The 8,085-nt window shown below is 37.6% G+C and overlaps 1 long non-coding RNA gene across 1 annotated transcript; it reads right to left on the bottom strand.

The window, feature by feature from the left end:
- Positions 1-3,027: 3,027 nt before the first annotated feature.
- On the bottom strand, positions 3,028-3,736 carry LOC124284320. Its single transcript, XR_006900529.1, has 2 exons — positions 3,630-3,736; positions 3,028-3,129 (listed from the first exon to the last, which is right to left on the bottom strand). It is a non-coding gene; the product is annotated as an uncharacterized LOC124284320 (long non-coding RNA).
- Between the last annotated feature and the right edge of the window lie 4,349 nt (positions 3,737-8,085).

The following is an 8,085-nucleotide window of genomic DNA, read 5'->3' as shown; positions in this document are numbered from 1 at the left end:
TAGCTTGATCTGTTGGTCAAGATGGTTCGCTTTGTATTACTGTCTATAGAACTGAGATGCACAAGACCCTCCTGTTACGTTTCAGTAGAATTGGTGATGAAAAGAATTTGTTGAGTACCGCGACAGTTCGTTTTAAGTATGCATACGTGCCACATCATCAATAGCTTTTAACATATTTAAGGGTTTGCAAAATTCGTTTACATCTTAAAGCGCACCACTGTACGCAACGGATTTAGTTGGAATATTTCATGTAATGGGTGTTCGCGTTACATTTAATGCTACAAAAACAGAGTACGAACTTAAAATTGGAAATAATAATAACGCATCGGATTTTATTTTAGATTTTGAAACAGTTGCCAAATTAAAAGCGTTATTTATCGACTTTTTCCGAGAAGCTAGAAATTTTAAATCTAAGACATACAACGTAACCACGTGTTGTTTGTTGAGTCATAAATATTGTTATAAAAACTTTCATTTCACTTTCGATCGACTGTTTGAATCACTCTCCATTCAAAAGACAGACACTAGCTCTGTTGTCATATTGGATATCGATGACATAGAAAACTATTGTTGAATATCTGATTAAAGCCGATGCTATTGTGGAGTTCCACCGGTTCAAAGACAGAATTTAAAGATAACTTATAGAAGGTGAGTATATTCATTATTTATATAGAGTAGATGTTTCAGTACTCTATCTCTTTTTGTTTAATCATTTTGTGCACTTTACCTCATCAAAAGGACTATCATGTACAGGTATCCTCAATGTTTCCACTCTTATTGAAATTTGTTCTTATGTGAGTGCTGTATCAAGTGATAGGTCGTTAGATAGAATTATAGCAGTTAGGCTAAAACGAGAATTGTATTCGTTTGGAACGTACATTGTCTTTATATACATATGCGATAGTGAGTTCACTAGCAAACTGAGGAGATTTTGTTGCTAACAATAAATTTTAAGCCGCGTGATTAGTGATCTGTTGAAAAGCTGTAGAACCCTAACGCAAGTACTTTGCATCAACTTCGATCATCACATATGTTATCACAATCACGTATTATCTATCATGTGATACAGATTACTTTATCTGTCTGATGGGTGGTTTATAATTATGTTCATAAGATTGTCTTGAACAAAGGGTGATATTCACATATTTATACATCTTGATAGGAGTAATAAACCGCTCAGATAATGATCTTGTGTACCGTATACTAGGCGAGTGTGAACAACTATTAAAATTTCTACTGAGAACGAGAAATTTCACAAAGTGTAGGATAAATTTCATAGTTATTGCTATATACTATTATTGCTAAGATGCGTGAAAATACCTCTGTGAACTTAGGGTTAATATGTTTAACAGGTTACCGTCAACATTTAAATAAAATCATGCGTATTACTTTATAATGTGTTAAGATTTAAAGTTCCTTTGTCGATATCTCATCCATATCGTACCTAAACACATTGTTTAACTAATGTAACTTAAAACTTATTCTGCACAAGTTTTAAAATATATGTACGTTTAAAATGAGTACTACTAGCATCATAATGTCTTATTAAGATGGGCAGCATATCTGTCGTTATTCTGTGAAGTAATCTAAAACGATATATGAATGGTGCTTGCGAGACGTTTCTCCGAGGAAACACGTGATCACCCAACTCACACAGCCATTGTTCGCGACGTGTGCATGCACACACACACACACACACACACACACACACACACACACACACACACACACACACACACACACACACACACACACATGCCCCTCATCAGACTTACCCACTTACGACAGGGTACACACCAGCAATGAATAGTATTGATATAATTTATCATTCGGATGGTGAGTGGAGTTTGAAAATTTCGGAAAAAACATCACCATTTGAAACTATTATCTGAAATAAATTTTCTGCCGAAATCGTTTATAATTATTTAGGAAAATATTTGGAAACGGGCAAAGAGTAAAGTGAGGTTGTCACTATTGGTATAAATTTTAAAAAATTCTTTCCAAATTTTTCAAAACATTTTTCTGGTGTTGTCCTATTGTGCCACGGAGGTTTAACATTTATCTTGACGAAGTCGGAGATTGACGTACTTTTTAATGAAAGTTTCCTCTTGTTTGTAAGGTATGAAAATCGTTTTTGTGTTTAACCAGAATGTGTACGGGCAATATCCCTCACTCCACATTCCTTTCTTGTCGCCGACACGAGACTGTGTGTCGCCACTGTCTTTGATCTTTGAACATCATGTGTGTTACATTGTTGCTGTTTTCACGTGCATTATTCTCGCGCGTGTACGTGGGTCGTATTTCATTGGTTGATTGAAAACGGTCAATCAAAATGTTTATGGTATAATAGGAAATAACTCGAATTAACCTTTCATTCAAGCAAAAAATGATTTGTTTGATGTTGTTTGCGTTGAGCGGAATGGTATCCCCAAACCGTGCAAGTCATGCGTTTCGGTCTCCTGGTTTGATCACGTTGTCTATGTGATGGTATGTTCAAGTCAAACTGACTGATATATTTTGCAAGCATACTCTTGAAGTAATACATTAACATTAATTGTATAACCTAGTTTTTACCCCCAACCAGCGTCACTGTGATGTTATACAGCTAAACATAGAACTAGGTCACTGTCGGCAGCAAGCCTATGTGTTCACTGTGCTGTATACGGTCTCACCATCGTGAAAGATCGTGTGTTTGTAGGCTGCAGTGGGTCATCCTGAGTGGGTTGAATAATCCTGTGACTACGCACACTGTTGCTCTCAGCCAAGGAACACGACATTTAAACATATACTCCGTGTACACCTCCCCTCTGGTTGTGCAGAACTTAGTCAAAGAGTCTTATAGAGTCTTATAATCTAAATGGGGATATCTTCTTAACGGTTCCGATCGGATTCAAACTCTCACTGCGACACACTTACAAGACACGTTAACTACCACACCGTAAAATACGGTCCGTAAAATACTCCGTCTAAGCAAACCGTAATTCTAGTGTTCTTGAAGCATGGTGAAAGGATAACAACAACAATACGGATGTTATTTGTATTTATTCATTGGGTGTGACTGTATTATCTTTAGAAATCTCCACAAGTTGGGTCTGTCACTTCTGATTTACTTTTGTGCGCTGTTGTTACCTGTAAACAAAATAAATAAATGAACATTAGATCACTTAATGGAAAGTGAGGGATAACGTCTCTACAGCAATAAGTAGTTTATTTTTCCTCTAATGAGAGTAAACACGTAGACACTAGATGGAAAACGATGATATCAAGATAAATCAAGGAGACAGAATTGGACACTTAAATAGCACCTTAAAGTTAACAGCGATTTTTTACAACATCAAGGTAAGAACCTTCCAAGCACAGAATAGTTTGAGGTACAGTTACAACACGTCATCGAGTTGATAGCGTACGATACAAATAATTTACGACACTTCACTCAGTTGTTAGCTTACGATATAAAATATTTTAGGACACTTCACTCTGTTGGTAGCTTGCGGTACAGTTATGTATCACTTCATTGATTTGATGGCTTACGCATACAATATTTTACCTCACTTCCTTGACAGCTTGCCGGTAAAGAATAATTTTCAGCATTTTAGTATTTGTACATTATCAACTGATGCATCACTTACCACGAACATATGGCATGCTTCTGATGGTGGTTGCTTTCCCAAACATTGGAGTAACTCTCCCAGTTTGTTTCATTGGTGTAGTGGGGATGCTGGTCATTCCTATATCCGGTGTTGTTGTTGGTGTGAGAGGAGGTGGCATCAGTAGCGTAGTTGATTCATGTTGAATCTCGTCAGGTGTATCAATTTCCGGGATGGGAGGGATGTCTGGTAGTTCATCCATCGTTAGCGCAATATTTTCCGCCTGTTGCACGTACTGAGGTGCATCAGTCAAAAGTTGATTGAAGACATCTAATTTCATAGATATGCTCTTTCTCTGGTGTCTAGCATTCCAGTTCGTAAGGTGAATGTACACAGTTCCATTAAACAAATTGATAGACAAAAAATGTTTGTCTGCAAACTGAACATTAACTGAATCAGACATGATTTCAGCTTGGTAAGTCGAATGAACTGCAATGACAGAAGTGAGCAGACTTCGTAACTGTTCTCTGGTGAAAGCTGTATTTATAACACATCATGATTTAGCACAAAATGTGCAGTACCTGGTCATGTCCAAGCACAGCTAGCCACTATTACCAACCTACCTCACTGACTTGCAGAAAAAGAAGTAGTGACTAAGGTTGACACGTCACTTTTCAAACGTGAACCTAGACACACACCTCTTTCATTCCAAAACACGTTTTATCAATACGCCTACATGTACCGAGCTACCCACACCGACTTACAGAAAAGAAGCGAGTGACCGTGATGCAGCACTCTTTTTTGAGGAATAAAATGATAGGGTTATGTACAACTGGAAACACACTTCAACAGACCATCAGAAGAGTTGAGTCAGTCGCGGAAAGCATTCTTGTCTTAAGAGTGTTAGGACGTTTTGTTTTTTTCTAACAGCGGACGTGCAAGCAACAGACAAGTAAGTAACAATCAGAATATTTTATCATTGGTTTTTTCTTTTATCATTTTAAACCATATCATTGTTAGAAACGTTCTATCATAACTTTTATTATTTCAGATAAACAAAGTAGAAGTTTTCAAGAAAAAACATGCAATAGTGGATCGTATTCAAATTTTTAGTAGGTGAATAACTACGGGTAACAAAATGTCTGAGCAAACTACATGCCCTGTCTTCCAATGTGAAATTTGCGGTCATTGTTTCAAACAAAAATGTCATTTGTTAAGACATCAGAGACATTGTGGACAAGTGAACACATTGTTTACCTGCAACCATTGCCATCGAACCTTTAATCGGAAAGACAATTTAAAACGCCATGTCAAAAGTTGTTCCAAAAATGTTGTCTATTGTCATCAATGTCCGCATTGCTTTGAACACTTTAGCAGTGAATCTAGTTATCAATGGCATGCATGTTACTGTGCGACATCTGTCGCTGATGAACATATATGTCAAACATGCCATCAATCTTTCCCAACCTCTTAAGCATTAAGAATGCACAAACATAAAACTGACCATGACATGACAGGTGGTGGTAAAGGTAAACGTAGGAAAAAGACTAAAACGGCCACGGTATCTGTTCCTCCTCCAACTTCTCCTCCACCTAACACCCCTCCTCCATCCGATAACACCTCACGATCATGTTCGAGACGGTCCTTACAGGGAGATGTTAGAGACTATGACTTTGACGGACGGAATAGCGCGGATCCACTGAATTTCATGATCAATGAACAAAGTCAGGTTATTGATACAATTGAGGATGAAATTCGTGAGAAAAAAGCAGTGAAATGGGGGTTGTGCCTCCATATAAGAATGGTTAAACCTAATCGTGAAGATGATAGTACAAGTTACCATGAGGCTTATTTCAGAAGTGCCATGACTATAGCTACAAAGGGAAGTGACTTAAATGAACAGTATCTTGAAGCCGTGCACAAGATGCTTCAGACGCTGGATGATTACGAGGGGGTTCATTCTCGTTTGAATATCTCCGTTATTGTACTTTTGAAACTCACTGTGGTAAAGTTTCAACCTTTTAAAGGCGGAAGTTATATTCCACTCCCACAAACTCTTGTTAAGAAATCCAAAAGTATTATCAACATCAAAAATGATGATAACCTTTGTTTTGTCTACAGCATTTTAGCAAAACTGTTTCCGGCTTCTCATAACAAAGAACGCGAAGCGCATTATCATCCTTATTTAAACAGATTGAATTTAGAAGGATTTATTTTTCCCATGACTTTAAAACAAATTCCACGATTTGAAGAAATCAATGAGATGAGTATCAATGTGTATGGATTTGAAGATAATACTTTGTATCCCATGTACATCAGCAATCTGCTAGATGTAGATGAAAACAGAAAGATTGATTTGTTGTTGCTTTCACAAGAAAGTGAATCAGATGATTTTGAAGGAATCTTAGGGTTAGAAGAATATGAACCCATGAACATAGACGTTAAACCAAATACACATTACTGTCTCATTACCAGTTTAAGTGGGTTAGTCAGAAACAAGCAATGTAATAACCGCACTCAGTTCATCTGTCGCAAATGTCTTTGGTGTTATACATCACAACAATGCTTGGATAAGCATAAAGACTACTGTTATGACAAGGCACAAAGAGTCATTATGCCTAACCCGAAGGATGCTGTGTATCAGTTTGGCTTACGTTCCCAAAGCAAAACAGAAAGAGCCAAGTTTGTTATCATAGCTGATTTTGAGTCCTTGCTCATTCAGAAAGCAACCCAGGTAGTTCACGACTAAATAAGCATGTACCTTGTGCTTATGCCTACAAAGTGGTGTGCACGGAGGAGCAGTACTCTAAACCTTTTACAAACCTATGTAGGAGAACAGGCGGCTGAACATTTTATTGAAAGTATTTTAAGGGAATATGATAACATCCAGACTTTGTTGGATTCTATCAAACCAATGGAACTGTGTGAACAAGATAAGATAACCATCGCCAATGCTACTCATTGTGGTTTGTGTGGAGAACTTTTGAGTACTGACCGAGTGTTAGACCATGACCACCTGACAGGACGTTTTCGACAAGTCTTGCATAATAGATGTAACCTGAATTTTCAGTTACGCAAGAAAGTGGTTGTCATGCTTCATAACTCTGAACGTTATGATTCTCACTTAATACTGGAAGTAGCACAACACTTTGGCGACAGAGACATTACAGTCATCCCTCACAATTCAGAACAGTTTCTGTCTTACAGTAGATAACAATTTGGTCTTTTTGGATAGTTACAAATTTCTGCAAAGTTCATTAGATGCACTGACTCAAAACCAATTGAACAAAGGTGTAGATTCATTTGTCTATTTGAAAGAACACTTTCCCCATCATGGAAACATGTTAACAAGGAAACTTCCCTTTCCTTATGAATACATGGATGACTGGGAAAAATTGAATGAGGTTGGTGTACCTTCCGAGGAATCCTTCTTCAGTTCTTTGTGTGATGAAAATATTGACCAGGAAGACTATGCCTTTGCTCATGAATTATGGAAGGAGTTTGACTGTGAAACCATGAGCGACTTTGTTCGGTTGTATGTGAGTGTTGATGTGCTGCTATTAACAGACATCATAGAGACTTTCAGAACAGGGTGTTTGACAGACTATGGTCTTGACATTTGTCATTATTACTTCATGCCGGGGTTCTGTCTGGATGCTGCCATGAAAATCACAGATGCAAAACTTGATCTGTTCACGAATGTTGACACTTACAATTTTATTGAAAATTCCATTCGTGGTGGGGTGTCTATGATTAGCAAGAAATATGCAGTTGCTAACAATCATCACCTATCAGATTTTGATCCTATGATAGACACCTCCTTTCTTCTCTACTTTGATGTTAACTCCTTCTATGCAACTGTCATGCTAAAACCCCTCCCCATTGGAAACTATCAGTTCATCAGTTCTGAGGAGTATGACAGCATTGACTGGACAACTGTAGATACACAAGGAGATACAGGCTACATCCTTGAAGTGGATTTGTTGTACCCCAAACAGTTACACAAAGCTCATGCCGCTTTTCCAATGGCTCCTACATGATGATATTCTCCTACGATGAGTTTTCACCTGCTCACCAGGAACTGTTAACACATTTTAACCCAGCCAAAAAATCATCGCGTAAACGTTCCAAGAAATCGTCCGGTAAAAACTTTTCACTACTCTGAAAGATCGTTCCCACTACGTGGTTCACTTCAAAACGTTGCAGCTGTATCTGAGACATGGATTGATATGTACAAAAATACACAGAGTGCTCAAATTTAGACAAGGAGCATGGTTGAAACCTTACATTGATCTTAATTTGGCTAACCGCAAAAATGCCAAGGATGAATGTGATAAAGATCGTTATAAATTCATGAACAATTGTGTGTTTGGACGGTTCTGCATGAATAAACGAAAACATAAAACAGTTCAGTTGGTGACGCAGAGGTCCAAACTTCAAAAATGTGCAGCTAAAAGTAACTTCAAGCAGGTCAAAATATTTTCAGAAGACGTGACTG

Source organism: Haliotis rubra, unplaced genomic scaffold (genome assembly GCF_003918875.1).
Source record: "Haliotis rubra isolate DU_JTF1 unplaced genomic scaffold, ASM391887v1 Scf334, whole genome shotgun sequence".
NCBI lineage: Eukaryota > Metazoa > Mollusca > Gastropoda > Lepetellida > Haliotidae > Haliotis > Haliotis rubra.
This window is presented reverse-complemented; position numbering and strand designations above follow the sequence as displayed.